The sequence below is a fragment of the Dermacentor albipictus genome, chromosome 8 (genome assembly GCF_038994185.2).
Source record: "Dermacentor albipictus isolate Rhodes 1998 colony chromosome 8, USDA_Dalb.pri_finalv2, whole genome shotgun sequence".
Lineage (NCBI taxonomy): Eukaryota > Metazoa > Arthropoda > Arachnida > Ixodida > Ixodidae > Dermacentor > Dermacentor albipictus.
In genome coordinates, this window is record NC_091828.1 from 28,107,639 (window position 1) to 28,134,773 (window position 27,135).

The 27,135-nt window shown below is 47.4% G+C and overlaps 1 protein-coding gene across 4 annotated transcripts in view; it reads left to right on the plus strand.

Annotated features, from left to right (window-relative positions):
• Positions 1–16,245: 16,245 nt before the first annotated feature.
• LOC135905247 (putative sodium-coupled neutral amino acid transporter 10) overlaps positions 16,246–27,135 on the plus strand; it is a 111,990-nt gene continuing 101,100 nt past the window's right edge. For 3 of the 4 annotated variants that reach the window (XM_065436255.1, XM_065436256.1, XM_065436257.1), the window contains exon 1: positions 16,246–16,515. The gene's annotated coding sequence lies outside the window, so the exon portion shown is untranslated. The remainder of the gene's footprint in view (positions 16,516–27,135) is intronic. The other variant, XM_065436258.1, reaches the window with a different exon arrangement.

A 27,135-nucleotide genomic window follows, 5' to 3' on the forward strand; every position in this document is an offset into this window, starting at 1 on the left:
CGTGTCCTTTAGGCCTAAATTCGCACTCATGCGGTCGCAGAGCTGCCCCCACTGTTGGCGTGTTAGGTGTGTTGCGTGCTCTTCTATTTCCCTGACAAGGGCCGCGATTCGGGTTTTGAGTTTTCGATTGTGCTTATTTGCTAGCCAGCGTTTCTGTAAACTGTTGTGTGCCTCCCACATGTGTAATAGCCTACTGTCTGCGAGTTCTGAGTCTGACGTGGTTGGTACCTGGGATGTGGCCATTGTGGTATCCGCCATTAGTTGCTGCACCCACGTGTCCAGGTTGTCGATGGTTTCAGGTGCGACTGCTCTAATCCTTCGAAACCTGTCCCAGTCAGTGATGGCGACTTGGCGGCGTTGTGTCTTGGAGAGCGTACGGGTAGGGATGTAGGTGCTAAGGATGAAGTGGTCACTGCCCAATGAGTTGAGCGTATTGAGCCATGTACCATTGGGTATGTGCTTAGTGAGCGTAAGGTCCGGGTTTGTGTTATGTTGGACACTGTTGCCGATCCTTGTGGGAAAATTAAGATCGTTGAGGAGCGAGAGCCCCTCGTTTTGGATGAGCGTCCATAGCGTGGTACCCTTCCGGCAGTTCTTTCTGTAACCCCAGGCAGTGTGGTTTGCGTTGAAGTCGCCCACTATTACTAGTGAGTTCCTTCCGCAAATGTCTAAGGTTTTACGTATCGCCGTTACTAGCGGGGATGCAGGGCCCTTGGGGGGGCTGTAGATGTTGAGCACAAACAGACTGGTGTCGTGTCTGTATTGGGGAAGAAGTTCTATGAGCACTCCATCAATGTCCGGAATATCAAGTGGATGGAGCGTAGCTGTATAATTTCGGTGTACCAATGTGGCTACCCTGCTGGAGGTCGCATTGGCTATCTCGAAAGGTGCGTAATTAAGGAGCTTTGCGGGACCTTGTGTTTCTTGTAGTGCTATGATTGTGGGCGTTTGATCTGTGGGCAGGGACTGTAGGTGGAGTTGGAGGTTGCTGCGCTTAGCCCTGTAACTCCGGCAGTTCCACTGCCATACCACGGCCCCGTTAGGCCGTGCTGCCATGATAATGACTGTGAAGAGACTCGGCTACGGAGGCCGAGGTTGTAGAATTTGAAGCTAGCAGCCCATTTAGCTGAGTTTGTATCTGAGACACGGTTGCTTCCTGGGTGCCCTGCCGTTTCTCGAGCGCCGTGAGTCTATTAGCTATATTTGCCATCCAGGCGGCATTGTCTTTCTGCATGGCCATGAGGCTTTGTTGCATGCTTTGAATAGCGTTTGCAAAGCCTGTCATGGAAGTGGTCCCGTTTGGGGAATTTTCTCCGCTACCGTCAGGCTGCGCACGGCGCTTCTGGGGGGGATTCCCGGTGGGGGACGTTGCTTGTGACGGAAGGTTAGATGCCTGCGGCGCAGAGGGGGGTCTGACAGAGGGAGCCCTAGCGGCGGGTGGGGGATTAGGAGAGTCGGTTCTGCGCGCATGCATGTCGCGCTTAAGCAGTGATTGAATTTGTTCACGTAGTTCGGCGATTTCGGCACTTTGTTTCTGAAGCTGGGCCCTGAGCTCCTTACTTTCCCGCTCGAGAGACGGAGACCGCGGCCCCCAGCTCACCTGTTTCGTGGACTGAATCTCCGTCCCAGGTAGAGGAGGGTAGGAGGTGGAGCGGCTCCTGGTCCGGCCGCGCCCGGTGGTGGAACGGGATCTGGACCTGGACTGCGTCCTGGAGCGAGAGGCCCTGTCCGACTTTTTCTGGGGGTCCGAGAGCAGCCTCGTGGGACTGCGGGAGCTGCGTTGTTGGGTGGAGTCGGGGGTAGCCTTTTTCTCGATCAAAGCCACCTTGACGGTTGCGGGTGGAGACTTGGTCTTGCCGGTGCGGTCAAACCGCACCTTACACTTTTTGCACCCCGTGAAGTGCGCCCCTCCACAGAGGATGCACTTGGCGTTACAGGTGGGTGGTTCGACGAGTTGATGCTCTACTCCGCATCGCGGGCAGCGGTTGCTCTTGGGGTGCGGACACACGTCCACTCTGTGCCCTGCCCTCCAGCAGTTGTGGCATGCCTCCACTTTGGCCTTGAAATGGTGGCAGGCATATAGAGTCCCATAGAAGTTCAGCTGCTTCGGGAACGCTTGCACATTGATGAAGGTGATTAAGATAGACTTGGTTTTGCCCAGAGGTCTTGCGTCAGTGATCGTGTACTGGGAGCTCTTATTCATAGCTACCAAGTCTTGGATGATTTCTTCTGGATTTTGATTGTATAGCGCATTGTAAATGATGCCACGTACCGCATCGTCAGGGGCGGCCACGTAAGCGCGGAGTGGGTATTTCACGGTGTCTAGTATCAAAGAGTCCACAGCCACATACCTCTTCGCTCGGTCCTCCGCAGGGGTACTGATCGTGAACGAGTTGTTGAATGGGTTCAGGCGCAGTTTGTCCTCCTGCCGGGCGGTGTTATAGTCAATGCGGGCGTTCGCGCATACGAGTGGGAGAAGCATTCCGCCGTTGCACTGTCGCACGCACAGTCCGCCGCCGGGTCGGAATATGACCTTGAGGTCTGTTTTGGGTAGCTTGGGTAGAGGAGCGTGCCTTTTTGGCTTGCCGGAAGTCAGCGGAGCCGTCGGCGGTGTGGTTGAACTAGAATAACTGCCGGTGGAACCGGCCGATGGCGCCGGGAGCGGACTCGACGCCAGGTGTTGGAGCTTGGGGTAGGCAGCCTTCCGGGCTTCAAAGGCCCTCTGCCACCTTGGGTCACTTGCGAACTCCTCTGGGGTGATATTTTCTCCCGCGACACAGTAAGCCATCTCCAAGGACGGCTCCATGGCGCTGAGCGGCGTCGGAACAGACGCCGGTAGGCCAAGACCTAACCGGCTGTCGTGGCGAGACGCTCGTTGCGTTAGGCGTAAAGTAGGCCTATAGCGCGGCGGCCGCCGCGTCAGATAGAAAAGCGCTTCTCGCGCACAAAGTCCGGTCGGAAAGTTCCGAAGAAAGGTGAAGACGGGTGCCGGGCACCTGCACTGACCTTTGGGGACCGGTTTCAGGCCATTTACGGTGAAATATCCGCCATCTCGGTGAAAAATTCGCGGAGCCGATGTAAGGTGCGTCCGCTCTGCTCCGCCGCTGGTGGCGTTCTCCTCCGATGCGGGGCGCGTAGTCGCTGTGCCGTGGCCCATTGTCTTACATCCCTTGGCGGGTCGACGGGAACGCTGTCGCGTCCCACTCTTGAAGGCGAAGCTTAAGCGTCCTCCAGTTTCTCAATCAATCAATTGAATGCGCGCTTAAGTCGTATGGTATAGGAGTGGCTGAAAATTCCCCCGAGCGATGTGCTGCGATCGGCAGTGATGTGCATTTTAAAACATTATAATAAATTACACGCTTTACGTGGAGCACTTAGGTGCGTCACTTCACTTCACTTTATACGCTCCTGACACTGCCCAGGCAGCGCGTCCGAGCACCGATTGTCAGCACCCCTTGCAGCACCTTCCGCCAAAACTGACACTGACGGACCACGCTACTCGGGCTGCCCACGTGGATCTGCCAACGTGATCGCATGTTAATGCTTGTTTGGAAACGAACAAATGACGCAAGTTGTGCTGTGTGGTTTCAAACCAATCGCAATATTAGACGGATACGCCCTGCCATTCGTAGAAAAGGGGAAAAGCCATACGCTGCCTGGCGCATTCACAGTGTGAATGAAGTCGCCGGTGTGAATGTGCTGGCGAAGTGTGACTCCCAGCAAGGCAGGCACAACTACAGCGTATTTATGGACGTCAGTACACTTAACTATCATATTATGCTTTGATCAAGCAGCTGAATTGAGGGCGCAGGCATGGCTGCGCTTAATAAGCGTTAGGCGTAGCTGTTCTTAGCCTACCATTTCAGTTACCGTAGAGAAAATGTGTCCTTCCCTGGTGCTGTTTTGACATGCTTGCAAAGCCTCATTGGCCACCTAGCACTGGCGCCACATCTTTTCGAATTACTAAACGGCTCTTTTAAAAACTTGCACAAAAATTGTATTACACTGCTATGTTCTGGCAAGCAACCGCAGTACTCAGTTTACAACTGCCGAGGCACCGGCACGACCTTGGGCCGCTCCGGCCCCAAGACTTGGGCGACTGTACCCGGCAACCTGAGCCCAAGCAGAGCCGCACAGCGTGAAGTGCTCAGCAACTCACGTAAGACAGAATACCACGCCACCACGTAGTACGTTTCGAACACAATAGCTCTAAAAGATATGGAGAATTTACAAAAATATGTAAGTAGGCTTACCGGCAAGACTCTTTCTCGGCCAAAAGCATCAGTCTACTACTACTACCCCTACCTTATTCCTTTTTTGCTCTTCCGAGCTGCGCTACAAGCCCAAAATCAGTCTACTGACTTCAATACTTTCTAGCGCGATCCTCCAGGAAGGAAGCGCGAGCACAAAACCACGGCCGACCAGGAAATCTGGGGAGTCGGAGAGCAGGCAGTCCTGCGCGGCCGTTAAATTCTTTGGCCGCAGCAGTACCGCAGTCCCCACGCTTTTTTCCTGGGCAGTTTCCGATGCCTGGTACATTTGCCATGGTAAAACTGCGGTATGAGAACGTTTACCTGCAGGGTGGTGGCGCACGTGGTTCAGAAGTTTCGAATCACACGTGGTGATAAGAACAACACTTGCGCCAGCTGCTGGATTCTGCGCCGTCGACTGAAGTTGGACCCAACGTTACTAGATAATCTTGTAGCCATGGTTGGACCAGTGCCAGAGTTGCGCTTTCGACGCTACAGGTGGCGCGGCCGTCGCCGGGAAAGAATGGATTGGAGGTTGGATTGCTCGCGGACGCTCCTGCATCCGAGGCTTCAGCGACTTCGTTCGTAGCTAAGTCCTCTTTTATCATTATTAGCTAGTGTTTTGAAGTGTTTTGTTTTGCATGGAGTCGGGGCGCAAGTTTTGAATTCTTGGTAAGAGTAGTACAGGTACCGGCTTTGTCTAGGTCTGGCGGCTCGCCCGTTAGGCCTAGGTGATAGGAGGGACCTATAGTGTACTAGAATAATTCATTCTTAGTGTACTAGACCATTATTCTAGTACACTATAGAGGGACCTATTTGATAGGCTTATTTATTTCTTTCAGCTAGCTCTTCAGTTACATGGGGTAGGGAGTGATAATTCTCTATTTTTGTTTGGTATAGCGGTTGAGTCGGCTTTGCTTGAGTGATTTGGCGAACTTGCTCGTTGGGCTTAGGGACGAAGGCCTAGCGATGAAATCGAAGGACTTGAAGGCCGCGGGGGACGGCGAGCAAGTGCAGTGCGACGAGTGTCGGCGATGGTGCTTCCTCGACGAGTCTAAATTCCAGCATTTAGCAGACGCGGAGGGATCTAGCTTCACGTGCAGGTCGTGCGAGGGTGTCCGGGAAGCCGTCCAAAAACTGGAAGGGAATTGGGCGGCTAAGTTCGAAGAGCTTAAGGCTGACCTGAGGGAGCAGCAGGAGAAGCGGGTAGCACTGCAGGCGAAAGTTGACAATTTCATCAAGGTGGAGGCGGCCCAGGCCGCGCAGTTAGTAAGGACCGTGGCCGAGCTTGGAGAAAAGAAAGAAAGGAGCGCCGAACTGGAAAGGAAGCTCGATGCGCTTGAGACGCGGGCAGCGGAGAATGTCGGGTCAGGACAACAAAGCGGTGCCAAAACCCATAAAGTAGGGTAGACCCTACAGGTGAAGTGGGAGGCAGGGAGCCAGAGCAAGCGGTCGTCGGCTCGCCACCGGTGAATCGGCGTAGTGATAGATAAGCAGCGCAACACGCCCCGAGTGAGGCGACGCTGCAGCCACAGGGACGCCAGCGGGCGCGACGAGAGGAGGGAAACAAGCTAACCCCAAGGAATGAGGTCATAGCCAATGATAAGAGGCAGCATAATCTGGAAGTTAGGAGGGAGGAAGGGAATGCCCTAGTACTTATCGGTGGTGACTCAAATATGAGGAGGTGCAAAAGAGCTATAATGGAACGTGCAAAGGGTGATAAGCGGGTAGCAGTCGGGACGTTCCCAGGCAGGACAATGGACGCAGTACTGAGAGAAACAAAAAGCGAGCTTTCTGAGAATGTTGCAGAGCGCAATTTGGTAGCGGTAGCGGCGGGGGCTAAACGATGCCTTGAATGGTGAAGCCGCAAAAGTAGAGGAAAGATTAGTGGAGGGAGTTGACGATTTAAGGGCGATAGCACAGCAAGTCCAGATCGTGGTATGCACAGTGCCGGAGGTGCAAGGACGGAACGGAGAAATTGCCAAGGACGTTGTGGCTGTTAATCGTGAGATAAGAAAGCTAAGCCAGGAGAAAGGATTTGAAGTGGCAGACATAAACAGAGAAGTGCATAGAGCAGACTTTGGCGGAGGCTTTACACGAGATGGCATCAACTTTAATGGAAGGCTAGGATCCGAGATCGGCTGGCGCCTGGCAGGTCGGGCAGTAGCTTTTTTTAGGGGTCCACTGCGCCTCAGTGCGTAGGGGTATAGGTAGAAACAGTGGAGAAAGTGCAACAATGGAGGCTGACGCCAATAATATGGCCACTGGGAGGTCCAGGAAGAAAACTACAAAAAAAGAAATTTAGCACCAGGATCAGGTACATAAACATGCAAGGCGGTAGAAAGAGAGCGAAGTGGTTAGAAATACAGCAGCAGTTAAAGGACGAAGAAGTAGGTGTATACGGGCTATGCGAAACACATCTCAGGGATCTAGAAGACCCACCGTTTATTGAAGGCTACGTCTGGGAAGAGAGCAATAGAACAACAACGGAGAGGAAAGGAGGAGGAGTAGGTATACTGATATATCAAGGAACAAATTGGAAAAGAATAAAGTTAACTTGCAAAGAACATGTCTGGGCATCAGGTACAATCGCCGGCTAGGAGTAGTTTATTTATGGACAGGGGCCAAATGCAGGCAAGAGAACAAGGATCTAGTGAAGTGTCTCGATGACGATATAAAGCAGTTTGGAGAAGGTGCCGATATTTGTCTGCTGGGTGGCATGAATGGCCACATCGAGGATCTGGATGGATACACAGATTGTAATGGGAGGTTTATGCTAGACTTCTGTGAGCGACACAACGTAGTTATCGTAAATAGAGAAACTAAGTGTGAGGGACAAATCACGTGGGAGTCCCGTAACAGACAAACGACCATTGATTACTGCTTTATGTCGCAGGCGTTGTATAGCAAGCTCCCAATAATGGAAATAGACGAAGAGGGGAAGTACAGCCTTGGAAGTGATCTAAGCGTATTAGTCTACAGCTGGGAGCCCTGCTCAAAAGAGAAATTCAGGGAAGTCAAAAAGAGTACGCAAAATTAAATGACGAACAAATAGCGCAAATAGCGGCCGGCATAGAGGAAGCAATAGAGAAACATCCCATGGAAAGGTGGGAATATAATCAGTTAGAACTACTCATTAGTACAAAAATAAAAGAAGTAAAAGGAGTAAACCGCTGGAGACGAAACAGGAAGCCACGAAGTTGGTGGAATAAGGAAATTAGGGAGGCCATCGAACAACGACGGTTGGCATCTCGGGAACACAGAGAAACAAAGAGGGCGCATTTATCTGAAGAGGAAATAGGCCAAAAATGGGAATCCTATAAACAAAAGAAACAACGAGTGCAGGTGCTCGTCCAGGCTAAAATAAAGCAGTCCTCTGATCGCTGGCTGGCTGAAGTTCGCGATGCAACTAATAAAGGGAGGTCAAGAAAATTCTGGAACCATATAAGCTGGCTGGGTGAAGCTAATCACAGAAAGCAGGAACAGATTCACGATGCTGAAGGAAATTGTTTAAAGGGAGATGACGCTGTGAACTACATCGGTTCAGTTATAGCAGAGTCATTTAGGAAAGACCATAGGGTAATCGCCTCTAATGAGGGAGCAACACAGGATAGCATAATAGAAGACAGCTTAGAACTGACCAATATTAACTAGAAAAAGGCGGAAGCAAATATTCCAAAATGCACGTTCGCGGGGATAGACGAAATTCCAATCAAGTTAATCATTGAACTAGGCCCAAGAAGCAAGGAAACGCTGATAAAAGCAACAGAGGCAGTCATAACAAATAAGCAAATTCCGCACAGCTGGAAACAGAGGAAAATGAATTTGATTTATAAAGGGAAAGGTGATAAAAAGAACATAAAATCCTTCCGACCAATTACGATAACATCAGTTATATATAGGCTGGCGATGCAGACGGTGAAATTAAAAATGCAGTCATGGGTAGAAAGTAGCAGAATACTCGGAGAACTTCAAAACGGGTTCAGAAGTGGTACGCGCTTGGATGATAGCCTGTTCGTGATTACCCAGTGCATAGAAATAGCTAAGGCGGAAAATAGACCTCTGTATTTAGCCTTCCTGGACATAAGCGGTGCATACGACAACGTGAACAGGGAACTCCTGTGAAACATATTAAAAGATAAAGGTATCGGTCATGAGGTAATTGATTTTCTACAGGAAATATATCGAGAAAATAATGTTGAAATAACATGGGAAGGAATTAAGAGTACGATAACTGTCGAGGTACACAAAGGATTAAGGCAAGGTTGTCCTCTATCACCGCTGCTGTTCATGCTTTATATGACCAGTATGGAAAGAAGGTTACAACGAAGCAATCTAGGGTATAACCTGTCGTACAGACTAGGCGGAAAGGTTGTTGAGCAACGACTACCGGGTTTAATGTACGCGGACGATATTGTACTGTTAGCAGAGAGCCAGGAAGATTTGCAAACTCTGGGTAATTACTGTGGAGACGAAGGACACAGTTTAGGTTTCAGTTTTAGTGCAGCTAAGTACGGTGGAATGTTTTTCAACGATACAACTGATCAGGAGCTTACAATACAAGGCCACGAAATACCCCGAGTGGCCGAATACAAATATCTCGAGGTATGGATAAACAAAGGGCAGATGTACACGGAAAAGCACGAACAGTCTCTCATAGCAAAAGGGCGAAGAGGTGCCGGGATAATGAAGCATAGGGCATTGTAGGGGTACAACAGGTATGAGGTACTGAGAGGTATTTGGAAGGGAGTAAAGGTGCCGGGGCTTACTTTCAAGAAGGCGGTCCTGTGTTTAAGGAGAGATTCAGTCGAGACTAGAACTAAATCAGAGAGCTGTGGGAAGATTAGCACTAGATGCCCACGGGAAAACCACAAACGAAGCAGTACAGGGGGATATGGGCTGGGCATCGTTCGAAGCACGGGAAGCTCAGAGTAAAATCCTATACGAAAAACGCCTGAGGAAATTGGACGATAACAGGTGGGCAGCTAAGGTATTTAAATACCTATACAGAAAGAGCGTTGACTCACAATGGCGGAAAAGAACTAGGAAGCTAACAGCAAGTATGCACACATGAGGATGAAGAAAGACAGAGCATTAAACGACAGGTTAAAAACGCGGAAAGTAAAAATTGGACAAATTCAATGGAAAAGAAGTATAGTGTTGAACTATATCTAAACTGGAAATAGCAGATCAGGAAGGAAGCGTTTTATGATAACTCAAAAGGCAGTGCCCTTCTCTTTGAAGCTAGGTCAGGATGTCTTAGAACGCGGAGCTATAAAAAGAAATATAACGAAGAAGAAGACACATGTACTGTGTGTGGTAAATATGTAGAAACAATAGAACACCTCATACTAAAATGTGACGGTATCAATCCCGATGTCGATGCGGCCACAGTCACGTTTCCTGAGGCCCTAGGGTTCAGAGATAATAATAGTCATGTAAATAAATATGTGGTGGAAATTAGCAAAAGGCGATTGGAGGATTGGTGGCTCAAAAGCAGAGAGGTGACATAAGGTTAAAAGGGTAGGAAGACGTATTTAAAGAAAATCTAGAATTTTAATAACACACAGCACAGGTAAATAAAAATAAAAGGCAAAAAAAGCTGAGCATGGTGGCAACTGCCATCACCCCGTTTCAAAGGGGATGCTCCTACCTTCCATCCATCCATCCAACTCCACTGTCAGGAGCGGATTACCTTCTTAAAGGGACACTAAAGCGAAACAATAAATCAGTTTAGACTAATGAAGCATTGTTTGAGAACCCTGCAGGCAGTCATTTCAAAAAAGTAGTTTGATTATTACATGAGAAAATGAAGGTTCAAGTATCAGTATTTGAATTTCGCGCCGAAACCCCAGCGCCAGTACGTCAGCGTGACGTCAGGGATTCCAAAGCATGTTTTCGCATTTGGGCCGCATTGGCTGAATAAAGGTTCCTGCGACTTGCCATGTTTAATATTTGGTTCCTTTACAACACAACGTAGTCAATCTGTACCACTATATATACTTAGGCCCTAGAAGATGCCATTAAAATCCAAGACGCCACAGCCCCCAGGTGCGGGAACTCAAGTAGGCGTCGCCACCTATATTTCGTTCTTGCGCTTTTTCTGGCTCACCAAACGTCTTATCCTGATAAGAGTGGTGTTTTTGGTGTTGTAGAACGGTAATTTACTGATGCAGAAGAAATCATTTTTCGCTTTAGTGTCCCTTTAAAGACCCCGGTTTGGGGGTATTACATATGGGGTGGGCTTACAAATAAAGGTTACAGAGAGTGATCGTCATGACGAACAAATGCAGTTAAGTTGCCCGCAAAAGTTGATGAACCCGTGATGGCTGCAATGTCACGGGGAAGGCCATTCCAGTCCACTGCTGTGCGAAGAAAAAAATGAGGCCGCAAAAGTAGTGCTGCGAGCACATGCGCGTGCGATTGAGTAAGGATGGGATGTACGGGGTGATATGCGCGCCGGTGGGATGATATACGGTGCTTGATTGAGGGAACTGTGAAATAATTTCTGAAACAAACAAAGAATGTCGGTGCGGCGACGCACAGAAAGATTAACAAGATCAGTTTTAGGGATGATTTGCTTATGTCGTATGAATATGAAGAATGGATGAACCTAGTGGCACGATTTTGTACAGATTCTAGTTTGTTTCTTGAGTATACCTGGTGCGGGCTCCAGATGAGCGCTGTATATTCCAGTTTCGATCTGATGAGTGATTTGTACGCGAGAAGTTTTATGCCTGATGGTGCGTGACGCAAATGCCGCTTTAAAAAAACGAGGGATCTGTTCGCGGATGATATGATATTGCTGTTGTGTGCGTTCCATGAAAGGTCAGAGGATAAGGTGACGCCTAAGTATTTGTATGATTGAACTTGTTCGACAGTGGAGTGAGCGATTAGGTATGAGAATGATAAGGGATTCAGCTTGCGTTGAAAGGAAACGAGCTTGCATTTAGTGGGATTAAGCTTCATTAACCAAAGATCGCACCACTGTTGTACAAGGTTAAGGTCATGTTGGAGTGCAGTTTGATCAGAAATCTTTCTAATTGTGCGATAGATGGCAGTCGATGAGAGATGACAGAAAAACCCCTCAATTTTCAAAATTAGCGCCATTCTTAGATCTTTCCGACACCCCGCTCACCCTGGCGCGTCCTCCTCCACGCCTCCTGTCGCCCCAGCCTCCTCCGCTCCCCCATTGGCCAATCTGTGTCACGTGGAAGCAGGCGCCGCGCCTTTCTATATTTTTTTCTTTCCAGCGCGGAGCAGGCGCCGCGCTTTTGTACATTTGTTTCTTTCCAGCGCGCGCCGACCTACATTGTTGGGCCTGCGCGACGAAAGTACGGCAGGCGGACTGATGGAGTGCGTTAGCGTAATAGAATGTGTAGGGCCGAGAACTTAATTGCGATGCCAAGCTGCTGCGCCTTCGGTTGCCGCAACAGACACAGCGAGGGCAAAAAGCCTTTTGCTTTGCCATCCGGCGGGCACAACGCAAAAAGAAGTGTGGATTCGCAGGATCGGGTGGGCTGACTTCGAGGAAGTGGCAAACAACGCACGGCTACTCACAACCTCTTATTTCGAGCCTAGTTCACGCCTTACGCTTCGAAAAGTGTGTGCTCATGCTCTGCGTGGATTTAAGCGCGTTGTTTGACTTTTCTTTTCGAATGTGCTCTCTTTGTTTCATGTAGTTTCGTCTTGCGGTGAAATGCACGCATCTGCAGCTGGCCTGTGACATAAAAGCGACTTTATTCAGGGTTTGTTTTGAGCTCCACCAGAAGTTAACACATTCTCGATGCTTTTGCCAGGCTCAATATGACTTACGATGGAGTCTTTTAGCTTCGAATGTACGCCCGCATGTATTCTTTTGGTTTGTGGTGATTAACGTTTTTAACGTTCCGAAGCGACTAAAGCTAGGATGCAGGTCGTAGTGGATGGCTCCGGATAACTTTATGTAGCTCGCCTGGGGATGTTTAACGTGTAGTTTGATCGTAGAGTCGTACGTGGGCCGGTAAATTCCTTGTTGGCGTTTCATAATACTCGCGCGGGCGCGCTAGCGCTGCTTTAGAAGTTGGCGCCTCGGCGCGATTGTATTTCTTCAATAAATTTTATTTACTAGTTGTAACACCTTGTCATTATTTCGTATTATTGACGGCACCTCCAGTGCACCAAAGCGGCAACGGGAACACCAAAGCCAGAACCAGGGCTGGATGAGGCCCGCCGAAGCCTGTGCATGCCAAGGGGGTATAAGATTGCGGACAGTCAATTTTGTATGCGAACACTCCCTGCGACGCCTGCATTATTGTTATGTCGCGTGCTCTTCAGAGGCCTCCGTTAGCCATTACATGTGCCCTCCTGGACCAGTACTTGTAAAAAAAAAAAACAATATATCGTCACGATTACCAAAGCACCCCGCAATGGAAAAAGCGGCCCTGTTGCCAAGCGTTGCTGACCGCACACAGCCATTCCGCCTGTGTGCGGTCAGCAATCTCTCACGAGCCGGCCGAACAAAAGTATCCTGCAGGTACGTAAATGAACCTACGAAACCACGTACACATATTTTCACGCTGTCAACACCTGAAACTTTGGCAATTACGCGCGTGTTTGAGTACACCGCGTGCATGCGTCATGTTTCAGCAACATGAACTCTCAACGTCGCGCGCTTTACGCTTTAAATACGCCTTGAATAATGGTCCTTTTCTCTATTTCTTCCGCAATTCCAACACGAAATTCTAAAGGCCAGTTACCGACTGACGAAGAAAGATCTCGATTGAAAAAACTGCTCGGCAGGGCTCGAACGAACTTCTCTGCGGATTTCCTCCCGTAGCGTGTTAGCCGTCGTCTGCTACGGCAGGCCCACCACCGGCGACGCCACCGTCGAGGCCGCGCCGAGCGGAGGAGGAGGGAAGTGAATGGCGCTACTTTGGGAGATTAAGGGGTTTTAGATGACAGTTATTTGCCGACAGTCGTCGGCAAATAAACGGGTATGGGAGGATACATGTACGGGCAGGTCGTTAGTATATATGAGGAATAAGAAGGGTGCGAGTACAGGTCCTTGGGGGACGCCGGATATGTATCTGGGAGAGAGCTGGAACGTCTATTTTTAATTGAAACAAACTGGGAGCGTTTGTTGAGAGAGAGAGAGAGAGAAAAAGAAAACTTTATTGCTCAGTTAATCGGAGCTATGACAGGTCTGGGTAGGGCCCTCAGTCCAGGGCTTCACTAGCTCTTGCGGCTCGCTGAGCTTGGTCCAGGAGTGCTAATTGGCTCCCCTGATCCTCGCTTGCGAATAGTGCCTCCCACTGCCGTACGAAGTCCGTGACGATTAGAAAAGGTGAATTGACGTTGCTTGGCCGAGCCGTACATTCCCACGTTATGTGGGCCAGCGTGGGTTTTGCGCCGCACCACGGGCAGCTATCGGTGTAATATGTCGGGTGGTTCTTGTGTAAGAGGTTCAGGTGTGGGTATATGGTTTGCATGCGACGCCAGTCTTGGGCTTGTCTTCTATTTAGTTTGGATTGCGGAGGGCCGTAGGTCCGTTTCAGAGCTCCTTCCTCTGATTCTCTCATATATAGAAATGCCGTGATCCGTGCGAGAAGGTTAGGATGCAAATTCAGCTGGGAGAGTTTCAGTAAAGGCGTTTATGTGGTACTGTATCGAATGCTTTTGCGAAGTCGAGAAAAATTGCATTGGTCTGAAGGTTGTGGTCGAGATTAGAATGTAGATCATGAAGAAATATAGCAAATTGGGTTTCACAAGTTAAAGATTTACGAAATCTGTTCTGGGAAGGATGAAAAATTGTTAGTGTCAAGGAAGTGCATAATGAGAGAGTAAATGATGTGTTCCATGATTTTGCATGGGACGCTTGTTAGAGAAACGGGGCGGTAATTTAAGGGGGATTGTTTGTTACCTGACTTGTGGACTTGAATGACCTTTCCCTCCTTCCAGTCGTCTGGTAGAATTCCTGTTTCGAGTGAAAGTGAGAAGAGCATCGAAAAATACACTGCAATAATTTATTTAGTATTTTTTAACAGTTTGGAGTTAATATCGTCGACACCAGCCGATGGTGAAATTTTTAATTTGTCAATGAGTGATGAAATGCCAGCGACAAAAGTTTCAACAGGGGCCATCACTAGGTAGTGTCGTAGTAGGTGGCGTAGGAAGAGGCAAGTCGGCTTCTTCAGTGAACACGGATGAAAACGCGATTTTAAAGGTATCAGCACAAACAGCGTCACTTATAATTTCATCTTTATCGTTTGTAAGTGTGACGTCATGTGTTAGTCGCGGGTTTATGACTTCCCAAAACTTTCTAGGGTTAATTTTTAGAATTTTAGATAAGTCAATATGATAGAATGTCTCTTTCGCTTCCCGAATTGCAGTATAATAAGCGTCTTCCGCAGAATAGTACCTGTCCCATGCGCTCGGACTTCCATCACATTTCGCAGTACGAAAAGGGCACTTTTTCTTATTTTCGAGTGTTTTTACCGCACCATGGTTTATTTTTATTGGCAAGAATTCTCACCATGGGGATCCTTAAGCACTATAGCCAGTCGCCATTGAGAGAATGGGAACCGAGATTGCATTCGAAAACAGACGGAAAACCTCGTAATTCATTAATTGCTTCATAGTTAGCCTTATCGTACAAGTGAATTGTTTTGCGGAAGACGGGGCGTGTTTTGGGGACGAAGTTAAATGTGGTATGAGTGACTTTGTGATCGCTGATTTCCCATATACGATAGATTTTAAGCTTTCGGTGATATTCATTAGTACAATGTATAGAATGTTTGAGGATTTACAAGTGACGCGCGTCGGTTCTGTTACTTGTTGGATAGGTCAAAGTTGAGACAAACATTGATAAATGGCTCTTGCTTCAGTATTACTTGAAGTTGGTGACGCCTGATCGAGCCAATTAATGCTAGGGAAGTTGAAGTCTCCATAAAGGAGGATATATGCATTGGGGTGTTTTTTAGTAAGCTGTAAGTTCGGGGGCACGCGTTTGGGAAGAAAACTACGTATGTTAGTATATTTAAAGTACAGAAAATGAAAGATTCGCTCTTGCGCATTTACGGTGCTGATGGCGTGGTTGCTGACGGCGACATGATCCCTACGATACGGCTCTGACCATTCCGGCTGTAGTGTCAATTATAAAGATATATCGCTGGACTCCAATATGCAATGTTTTGAAACGTAATGAAAATGGTACGGATTCGCTCCTAGCAAAGGTAATGATCGAGCTGTTTTCGGGCAGTTCGAACTGGACGCGTGAAATCTTCGCCAATGCTGAAGTTTGCGCCTTTTAGTTTTGGACCGTTCGAGAGGATAGATTCTTTAGTTTCGAAGGATGAAAGCTTCACTATGATGGGCTGTTTGCGGTTAGTGGTGTAACACCCTAGTCGATGCGCTCGATCTATATATATCTTTGGGCTCGACTATAAGACCAACGCGTTCAAGACACTGCAAGCGTCCATGCAATCAATGATCAGAAGGACCTACTCTAACGACTCAGTACGTTTGTACAGAGCGTCAAAATTGTTTCAGTTAAGTTTAGCCCTGCGGATACCGTTGGGTGTCTTTCCTTCTGTCATTGGCATCAGAAGGAAGCCTAAACGTTTCTTTTTAAATTTTATGGCGCATTGTGATATCAGTACGCAGAGAAAGGTAACATTTCAAGCAATAACTTCGGGCTTTCGTTTTCAAGTACCCTAAACCCCTAGCATTTACAATAACTGCTCTTGCTTCAGTTTAAGTTGGTGAAGCCTGATTGAGCCGATTAATGCTAGGATTAATGCTGACGTGAACTGGGTGAAGCTTCAGCTGTTGCGGCTCTCTTCTAGAATAGAAGGATAGGCAAACTCAGGTTTTGCTCGGAAGAAACTACGGGTGTTGACACTCTAAAAGAGCTTTCATAATTTAAAGAAGAATGAATGAACGATGATGATGAAATTTGAGACTACCGCTACCGCTATTACTGCCTCGCATCGGCGCTGTCACGTACTACGCGCATAAACAGCTTGCCGCGAGCCGAACGGCTGAGATGGGCTGAGCTTGCCCCTGTTGCGCTGTGCTCTGAACGTCATCTGCGCTACTCGTCATAAACGTCATTGCTGAGGTGCTCATCTGTGTACACGATGAAATGCTACGTGGTCGACACGCGGCAGCGCCTGCTGTCGCTTTGAATGTCTGCGTCGCCCGCCGGCTACCCGATTACAATGGCCTGGTGAAGTGCGAGGCCGCTGGGACTCGAAGCCGTTCACTGCCGCCGTCGTCGCATCGGGTGAGTGCATTCGCTCGGCATTTGCAGTGAACCGTAAAAGCAACGAACGGTGTGTCACGCGTACTACAATGTGTGCGTAGGCCCTGTCACCTATTACGTGAAGTGACAGAGAATGCGCAAGTTTATACACGTGGCTCGCAATCGACGATCACTTGCGATTTCGCTTGGGTGCCAACGCGCAGAGCTCTCGAAACTTACTGCAGCGTGAAATGACAACAGAACACGCGGACTTCCCTCAGTCCAACCGTCGCCATTCGGGCAGTTGACTATTGCCTTCGCGTCCTGTGGCTCGCTTGTAATTGTGACGAACCCCCGGAAAGCAGTCGCTGGTCATCCGTCTTTGACGCAACCTGTCGCGAACGGCCTAGTAATAGCCTCGTCTGCAAGCAAACCGGACAATGCAGTTTCTTCTTGCTTTTTGTGACACCACTGATTGTGACGTCAGCGCTGACCGCAGAGGTTTCGACGGAAGGCGCGCAAATTCTAAATTTCTTCACTAGCGATGAGCGACGTGGTCATTTTTGTTTGTGACGTGTTCTTAGCTCTGCTCCTGTGCGTTCGGGCCTGAGGCGCTCACAAATAATTGTTACTTTTAGTTCGTGTGTGTGTGTGTGTTCGTTGGCGCAACTGACCGTGCCTAGGTGCGCTTTTGAAGACGAATTGTATGTTGCTTCACGTGTTGATAAATGTGTAGTGTGGAGAATTCGTTTGTGGTCATGTTTGTTATATAAGGCGTCGCTGCCTACCGCAGCACCATTAGAAGGCGCGTGCTTGGAGCCGCCGAAGAGGGAGGAAAAAGAGGATGGAATAAATGGAGAGAATGAGTAATGTCTCCATTGCTGTCGTACTGAGTAATATGCACAATATAACATAATTGGCGACGAGGATTTAACAACCCATGTGCTACCGGTTTGCCCTTCATCTGTGCCGTCGATTGCTGCATATCACCCTCTACGATGAGTATTTCGGGGCTACAACCGCCACTGCCGTACCTGTCGTCACCTGGAGACCCAGTCATCCCATGGGAGCAATGGATTCAAGCGTTCAAGAACTACATGGTGGTGTCGGGTGCCTCCGACCTACCTGCCATGCGTCGGAAGGCGATTCTACTCAACTGCTTGTGCTCGGAAGGACAATGTATCTTCCCGACTCACATCGAAGAACAACCCGCTCTTTTTGGCATCAAGGGTCACCAGAGGGACGTTGATGACTCCTGCCCCAGATGAGTTCGACTGCGCTGTTGCGACACTTGAAAGGCACTACAAGAGCTCTGTCAATGTCACCGCAGCGTGTCACCGTTTCCGTTGACGTGCACAAGCCCCAGGTGAGACTGCAGTCAATTACGTCACCTCGCTACGAGGTCTTGTAGGAGGGCGCAACTTCGGTGACTTGGCGGACGACATTATGCACGACCGGCTCACAGAAAAAACTACTAGCGAATACTTGCGTGAACGTCTTTTACTGGAAGAGTCTCTTACGCTTTCTCGGGCCCTTACCATTGCGAGACAGCATGATCAGGCGACTAGAGAAGTGAGAGAACTTGCACAACAGGAAGCACAAGTGCATCACGTTAAAAACACAAACACCTCAAATATGAGAGAAAAGCACTGTGGCACGTGCACATGCTATAAGACGCCAACTGAAAGTCGTCGAGCTCTGAAAGAGCAAGAATGTTATCATTGTGGCTCTTTAGACCATCTGGAGAATAGCCCTCACTGCAAAGCTAAGACACATCAGTGTCGCAGATGTGGAAAGACTGGCCATGTGGAAAAGGTGTGCAAGTCTACCCGAAAGTCTGAAAAAAAAAAAATCTGCATGTCACGGAAGACGACGCAGATACAGCTGACACGGACGGTCACATAAGTGTTTGTCACATCTGGAGCCGTAAGAAGGGAATTTATGCAGTGTTGGAAATTGAAGGAATTTCCGTGTCATTCCTGATTGACACTGGATCATCGGTTTCAATCCTAGCCGAAGAACTTTACCGACGCCATTTCGATGCTGTATTTCCTCTGACATCAACATCCGTCCAGCTCCTCGATTATTCTAAGTCAGCAATTCCTTTAAAAGGATGTTTCATTGCTCCTGTTTCATCTCATGGCCGATGCATTTCTGTATGTTGTCGGGAGGAACAACCATTCTTGGTTTAGATAGTATCGCGGCTCTGGATATGAAGATTCTAGGGTCACCTCTCAGGTGTCTGATAATGACGCAAGAAACTCTTGTGCTTCCTCCTGAATTATGTTCTAAGTTCGAACACTTGTTTGAAAGGCAGCTAGGAACTGTCAAAGGTTTCATTCACACGGTCAGAGTTCGCGTATCTGTTCAACCAGTGGCCAGCAAAGTGAGACGACTACCACGCGTCATTCGTTAGCAACTCTCGGCAGAAGTACAAAAATTAGAAGCTCGGGACATCATTGAGCATGTCGATTCTTCAGAGTGGGTCTCAGCAATTGTAGTAGCCAGAAAAAACAGTGGCTCGATTCGCATGTGCGTAGACCTATGAGAGCCAAACAAAGCTATAGTAGTGGACAGTTTCCCCTGCCACAAACTGAGGAACCTTTGAACAGCTTGGCTGGTGCACAGCAATTCTCCAAGCCAGATTTAGCTTCTCCATACCATCAGTTACCACTAAGTCCGGAGAGTCATGATCTTACGACGTTTATAACTCACGACGGACTATTTCGCTTTAAGGGGGTTGGCTTTGGACTAGCATCGGCACTGTCAGCGTTTCAGAAGATGATGCATATGATCCTCCAAGGATGCAAATGCGTATTGTTTTACATTGACAACATAATTGTGTATGGACGCTCCAGAGAGGATCACTTGTTCAATTTGCACACTGTTTTAAAACGGCTCTCTGACGCTGGCCTCAGGCTCAACTATAAATGTGTTTTTGACGTCGCAGAGTTGACTTTCCTAGGCCATGTTGTCAGCGCCAAAGGGTTATTCCCACTGATGTCATTTATCGAGGCGATAACCAAGGCACCGTCACCTACAAATATCAATGAGCTTCGCTCGCTGCTGGGACTCGCAGGCTTCTACTCCAAGTTCATCCCGCATTTTTCTGATGTTGTGGAGCCAATGCGTGTTTTGCTTCGAGGAAACGTGCCTTTCGCTTGGACTGCGGCAGCCCAAACTGGCTTGGAGCAGCTGAAAATGTTGATAACATCTTGCGAAGTTCATCACCTTTTCAATCCTCATTTACCTGTGTACGTTACAACTGATGCCTTGGGAAATGGATTAGGTGCTGTACTGCAGCAGGATAACAGAACATCACTGCAAACTCACGTTCGCCTCACACACTCTTCAACGGCATGAACGGAAGTACTCCGACGGTGAATGTGAAGCCCTTGCCTGCGTCTGCGCTTGCGAGCACTGGCACGCTTACCTGTGAGGCTGACCTTTCATCTTGCAGACAAACCACGCTGCTTTGGTTACACTCCTCTCAACGAAAGACACAGGTCACCATCCATTAAGGATTGCGCGCTGGTCATCACAGTTGCTGTGCTACGTTTACATCATGGAATACAGGAAGGGTAGCTGAAACGTCGTGGCTGACACACTCTCCTGGCTGCCCGTACAGAGTTTCATCTGTGATGCACCCGAAGAAGAATTTATATGTCTCTTGTCCCCAGTAGTTACCATGCAAGAGCTTCAAGAAGCAAGTGCTGCCGATCAGGCCATCTCTCAAGTTAAGCAGTTTAACACTACTTCTTGGCCTGACAGGAAATCCTTGTCAAAAGAGCTGCTACCTTACTTTCACGTGCGATCTGAACTCTGTTGTTGGTGACAATCTTTGCCGGGGTGACAGGATTGTCGTGCCTTCAACTTTGACCCTCCGTCTTATGGATCTGGCTCATGAGTCACACCCAGGAATTAGTCATACCAAAGCTCGTTTTAGGGAGTCATATTGGTGGCCGTGCATGGATAATCACATTGAAGAACTTGTACGCACATTTGTAGCCTGCCAGTCATGTGACAAATCAGCACGTACATCTGCAGCTCCAATGCAACCCGTCACTCTTCCCGAGAAGCCTGGGAAAAAGTTGCTGTCGACATTGTGGAACCTTTCAATCAAGCTTCAGCTGACTGCCGATTTGCCATTACACTTACTGATAATTACAGCAAGTGGCCAGAGGTGACTTTCGTGCCTGATGCGACCACGTCTACAGTGAGGAAATTCCTACTTGAACTTTTCGCCAGAGAAGAATATCCACGTGGTATCGTATCCGATCATGGACAACAATTTTCTTCAGCGAATTTTGAAGATTTTCTCACAGAGCGCAGAATCACACATTAGAACTCGTCTGTGTATTACCTGCAAGCTAATGGTTTGGTGGAAAGATTTAACAGGGTAATAAAGTCCTATATTCAATTAGTCCTGTTAGAAAGTCGTGATCTAAGAACAGTGATGTTTGATTACCTGCAAACATATCACGGTACGCCTCATGCGACTACTGGTGCTGCACCCGCTGTTCTTCTTCATGGTCGCCAACTTCGAACCAGAATTGACATTGTCGGATTGCCAGGCAAATGTTTCAGCACGGACCTTTCAAAGGCCCTACTGCAGTTGAGAGAGCGCATCAAGATCAAGCAAATGAGGTCGAAGCGCTACACTGATGAAAAATGCGATGCCAAAGAACCCAACTTCGTTGTTGGTGACTATGTGCGGGTTAAATTACCTGCAGTTCATGGGAAGCTATCTTCACAGTTTTTGGTGCCCAAGAAAATTATTGGAAAGCGCAGACCTGCCTCTTACCTCTCCGAACATAGGCGGGTGTGTAATGCTTCCAAATTAGCAGTCGTTCACTGTGAAGCTATCAGCAGAATGCAATTAGGTACCACTGCTGTCATGAACTGGTCACCGGCATCCGGTCAACTAGTGTGGCTGTAAGCCATCCGTCACAACCTGACACATCAAGTGCAGATAATGCACCCCTGAACCCTGAACCACCTGCTGCAGGGCACATGCAACAAGCTTCATTTAATTTGCCAAGATGCGAAGCGCCCGCAACAAGAAGACACCAAAGAAGCTGCAGGACTACATCCAGAAGTAATGGACAACCATTTTTTTTCAAGAGGGGATATGTTATATAAGGTGTCACTGCCTACCACAGCGCCATTAGAAGGCACGTGCTTGGAGCCGCCAAAGAGAGAGAAAAAAGAGGATGGAATAAACAGAGAATGAGTGATGTCTTCATTCCTGTCATACTAAATAATATGCACGATATAACAATGTTTACTAGGAGAGTCCACTTTCGAGGGAAGGGTTGGAGAATAGCCAATTCTTTGTTCGTCACTCCCATACTATGTTGCAACTTGCTTGTTTGCTCTGTAACTACATGTTGCACAGTGAAGGGTGTCTGTAGGTGACTTTGTTATTTATGCATAGAGCTATTCGATTTCAAGCGAAATCTGACTTCTCTCGAGTCTCAATAAATTGTACAATGCATAAGTTAAACACAAATTTTGGCGTAGAAGCCATCATCCCAATGATTGTCATCTTACTCACCATCGTGTACACATAAGAATAAAGTACCCACATCAGGACTTTGGTCAAGGATGTATACAAAGGCAGGAGAGGAAAAGCAGTGACTGCTTTTGTTTGCCAGTGTAACACACTGTATCTGGCATATCCTTCTGTGAGAAAGAGAAAAGCATTATCATGGATACCTAGAGATCGGCTAAGAGAGGTTTTACCAGCTTTAATAATCTGGAGGCTTTCTAACAGAAGCTCACTGCAAGTTTTTGTCAGAAAAGTGCATCTTACAAGTTTAACTCCAAGGCTGTAAGTTGTGAAATACGTTGTGAAATACCTGTCTTGTGCTTTCTTTGTCAACATCATTTGTGCTGCCCATTACTGTGAATTATTAGCAACTTGCCCAATTATTCTTTCTTCTGGGATCTTTAAGTGTGTGCCGAAGTATATTCTTTTAACCTGCGACGAAGCAAGCACATGGTGTTGCGTATCCTCAAATACATGAGCACAAAAGGATGTGCAGCACCACGTCTCGTTGCCAGGTGCTTACTTCATCTTATTGTAATGTGCATGACACCTGTGTTATGTCTGTTAATTTCTCATTGAATCTTCTCAGGGTAGTAGGGCCTATTGAAGGTGCTCTGGGCACCTTGGTAAATAAATAAATAAATATCATAGCCAGTTTTCTGTAAATCTGAAAAATTTGAGAGTGCCTTGCATAGTAACAGAATTTTCGGAAAATTTGAAAATAGTTTTGATAAATATTATACTTGGAAAAACGCACACAACACTTGACGTGATTTGACGACAAAAGCAACTGCGTAAAATAAGAAGGGCTCAGACAGCTGATGGTGCATGAAACCTATTAGTCCACTTCTGTTATGCATTATAAGAAATGTTTGAACCCTTCGAGGCTTACCTTCCCCCCCAAAGAATAACAATCACCCATCTTGCATGCCTTTCCTATCTTGTGCGCCCACAAACAGCATGCACATTATCACCGTAACAAGGCATTCTGGACAGGAAACTAGAATTTTTAAGAAAGCAAATGATTGTTGTTGTGGGATAAAGAGGCGCTCAAGGGTGTAAACGTTTGTTGTAAAGTACCTGATTAAGGGCAAGCCCATTTCGTAAAAGTTCTTCGATGCTCATACAAGTGAAACAAAGGGATGAAGCCAGTCAAAGATTTTAAGGCAAGGCAGCATAAATGCGACAAGGCATCTCGAAGTGACAATGACAGAGGATTGTTTTTAGTTGGATCTTCACCTCTGATTTATTTAAGACTTGTCTTGTTATTAGCTCATGTATGTTAGTTTATTTTGAGGTGTGAAAAATAAATTGGGTATGTGGACTTAACAAAATAAATTGTGGCAGTGTGATACATTCATTTCCCCAACTGTATTTAAGAACAAAAGTCTGTGGACAATATGTGTACTGCATTTGCGCTTTGCATGAAGTGGCCCGGTGGGCAGGGAGTAAGAAGGAAAGCTGTGTGTCTAAACTCGTGGACATTTTTATGCGGCAGTGAAGGGCAAGCTACACAAGCAAACCAGGCATGCAGGCACTGTGCCTAAACATAGTAGTTGCAGAGTTTCATATTTCTCTTAAGTAGGGAAACAGAAAACATGGGCATATTGTTTTCTGTAGCACTCATATTGAAGTGAGATAAAATAGACCGCTCACTTTTGATTTTTAATTTAATTTTTTTCGTTTCACTTTTCTGCATTTTGGTCATAGTGGTACCATTGTAACTAAGAGCTACGATGGTTCAATTACTCGAGAAACCGCTGTCAAACTGTCACAAATTTCTACACCCATGCTCACTTTGGAGTAGTATGTGAGCATTTCTGCCGCATCAGTGTCATCGGTCATGACCACGCAGGCTATGGTCAGGGGCGTAGCCGGGGGGGGGGGGGGAGGGGTTGTCTTATGGGGCTTCATCAGCCTCCCCCCCCCCTCCCCCGAAATTTTTTCGTGCTGTCGTGCGCCGCCAAATAGAACAACCCCCGGCGCCGTAAATCATGTTAAATTTTGTCTAGAATGACCTTTTCATGCTCGCAAAGATATTTCATCACGAACATTGTGAAATCGGGCTGAATTTTGCGACAGCATCCATGCACTGAGAGTCACATAACACCCCAAGGAACCCCATCCGAGCACAAAGTTTCAAAGGCGTTTTGATGGTGAGTGGGGTCGTCGTGGCATCTCATGAAGGCAGCGGAATCTATGGAGCCGCATGGATTCCAATTCTGAAACTTTATGGGTATAAAGTTCTCATAAAGTTTTGATGCGAAAGGTGCATTGACATTTCCAAAGTCATGCTTTAGATTTTCAACTCCGGAACTTTGTGGGTTTATTGTTGTTATAAACATTTGAGGCCGAAGGTGCATTGACTTTCCTAAAGTCGTACATAGGATCATACAACGAGACAACCCAAATCAATACAGTGTAAGACAAGTTGACAAAGCGCGCAGTGAGGTCCAATGAGACGAAGCCGTGTGGTGGTTCATTTGTGCCGTTATGTTACAGAAAGGAATATCAACATTTCTTTCACCTGCGCCAAAGCAGCCATGTCAGGACACTAAATCTAGCAAAGCTAACTACGGTCCTATGTATTTTTCTACTTTGACTTTTATTCGCGAGGCCACATTGAGTCTTTTCATTTTTTTTTCTCGCTACCTGCGGACTGCCGGAATCAGCTAGAGCGCATGCGTTTTTCTCGTGTTGCTCTGACCGCTGCGTGGCGCACTTCGATGCGTGTTCGTTTCTCTCTTGCCGAGTGAATTTTCGCCTGGCATAGTTTTGGACGCTTTCTGGATAGCAGACGAGAAAAAAAAAAACACTGCATGGTCGCTCGCTGCCATCACTGCGGGGACTCGACAGTTTGCAACGTGTTCGCTTGAACGCATCCTCTCAGCAAAATTTTGTCTCGCCGGTGTAGAATACCGAGCAGTATGCCCATGGTTCTCTGTGGACCAAGCGTCTCACGTTTTCTTCGATATTCCTTTGGTAGCCACATTAGGTGCTCAGAGTAGTGATTTGATTATGGCAAACACGCTTTCCTTGCGTTTTTTTTTTTCATTTCCATGCCCCCGCCCCACAAAAGAAACAAAGGCATTGTTGCAGTGCAGCAAATTGTCGCATGGTGAAAGTACAATTTTATTAGTAACTTCTTTTGTGGAAAGTAATGGGCCATGGGATGTTTCAGTTGCCGGATACTCTGATTATATTATTGCGATAGCAATTGTATGGACACTCTAGGCGCATTCCTGCCGTCGCCCTCATTTTACCGTATAAAATCCAAGGGCGATAACATCGTGACCATGCATCGCCTGCTGTATGTGCGAGTGAAAGCGTAGGGGCATGGGTGAGCCGATTATGGTGGCTCAGTCTTGTGTGTGGAAGGAAGAAAGGCGGGGAGGAAGTGCGCCACCTCCTGTCGCGCGCGATACATCAGGGGACGAGGAGCGAGGGGGGCTGTGATCTGTGAATCTGTTGTTGCGCAAGATGTTTATATGCCTTCTTTGAAGCATTATATACAGTGACTTTTTCTTAGATACATAGAATTATTGGAGACTTATACGTATATTTAGATATCTTGTTGCAAGGTTTTATGTATACGTGCAGTGAACTTTGTTTCCAGTGACACTTTCTTGCCCTTTATCAAGCTGTATTTTTGCATTTGTATATTTCATTGTATATTCACATTTCTAATGCATGAGGGTGAGTCAAATGAGAGTGAGCCAACCCACCCCGCGCAATAATGGTAAGTTTCATTATCCGCGAGGCATGTGCGTTGCACAGAGTCATGTTTCATTTACAAAAGTGACACGCAGGTGTAAGGATAAAGGTTCTTCAAAGGCCCCCTCGCCAGGTCTGGCCATATTGAACTGACAAGCACAGAGTATACTACATTGCACAATAACAATGGTGTCTACAAAGTATTATTACATCGCTACGCGCCGCGGAAAGATATGAAATTTCAAACCGAACGCCGTTTTTCCTGCTCTTCGCGGCCGCCACGCTCCAAGCTGGAGGATGACGTAGTCGGGTACCTGCGCCTACAGACTGGAGTTTGCAGTGTGACGTCGCTTGCGGTGACACGTGACTTTGAGAGTTATTCAAGACATCTGTTATCTGTGTGATCTGTTGCTTGAATTGACGAATTGAAGTTTAGAGAAATAATAAAACACACAAATGGAATGTCTGCATGTTTCTTGTTTTACTTCACACTGAAGCAACAGAGATGTACTTCCGCTTCGTCTGCTTCTTCCTACGGTCGTGTGGCCACATGCGCAGGTACCGAAACTATGCCATTATTTTCTACCGTATTCCAGCGCATGATAACGTTCTGCGATCCACTTGTTCTGCCTCAGTATTCGTGTAGCACGGTATATAGCTAGTCATGTGTCCTTGTGCACAGTGCGCAAAATCTTGCTCTGCGCAAAACGATAACAGCTCGCGTGCGACATAGAAAAAAAAAAGCAAGGAGAAAGAAATGTGAAGCTGGGGCCCATGACGTATGTGTCACGTGAACTTCGAGGTCTGACATGGGGGAACGCAGGGAAAGAAGTTCGCTTTTGGAGGATAGACGGGGGACTGGATTGAGTCTCACTATGCAGTGGAGCTTGCCTACTGAAATCATGGGTTCGCTACACTGAAATATTTATATCTCGGCTATTAATGAGCCGATTTGAAAAGTTTTTGCAGCAGTACACTCCATAGAGGACACATAGCAACTTCCAGCGTATAACCAAAATTTGCTGTGCGGCCTGGTGAGTGGCCCTTTAATGCTTTCATACACTGGGTTGAACTTGGTGTTTCGTGGCATAATGGACACTCCAAAAGTATAACAGCATGGTGTCATGAGGTTTTTGGCAGCTGAAAATGTTTCCCAAAAAGAAACTAGTAGCCGTATGGCTGCCGTGTGCGTTGAACATTGCATTTCAGTGGCCACTGTGAAGCGTTGGAGAAAACGGTTCAAACATTGCAAAGACGATCCAAGACCCTGCCGAAGCCACCGTGCAATCACCCCAACACAATTGCAAAGGCCGATTAGTAAAGAACGGATGATAAGCATCGATGGATTGGCAGGGCGAGTGGACATCAATCCCGGTTTGGGTCACACCATAATTCAT